Raw genomic sequence first — 366 nt, forward strand, 5'->3', positions numbered from 1 at the left:
TAAGGCATGGAGCCATAAGAATGCTAGAATATGTTGGAAAAACTCTTCTAGATATGGACCTATGAAAAGAATTCATGAAGAAGACCCCAGTGGCAATGACAGCAACAACAAAAATAAATAAATGGGTTTTGATTAAATTAAAAAGCTTATGCACAGCTAAGGAACTAATCAACAGAGTAAATAGACAACTTACAGAATATATCTGCAAGCTATGCATCTGATAAAGGGCTAATAATAAGAATCTACAAAGATCTCAAGAAAATCAGCAAGAGAAAAACAAATAATCCCATTACAAAATGGGCAAAAGATAAGAACAGAAGCTTCTCAAAAGAAGATAGACAAATGGCCAATAAACTTATGAAAACA

Source organism: Propithecus coquereli, unplaced genomic scaffold (assembly GCF_000956105.1).
Source record: "Propithecus coquereli isolate 6110/MARCELLA unplaced genomic scaffold, Pcoq_1.0 Scaffold387, whole genome shotgun sequence".
NCBI lineage: Eukaryota > Metazoa > Chordata > Mammalia > Primates > Indriidae > Propithecus > Propithecus coquereli.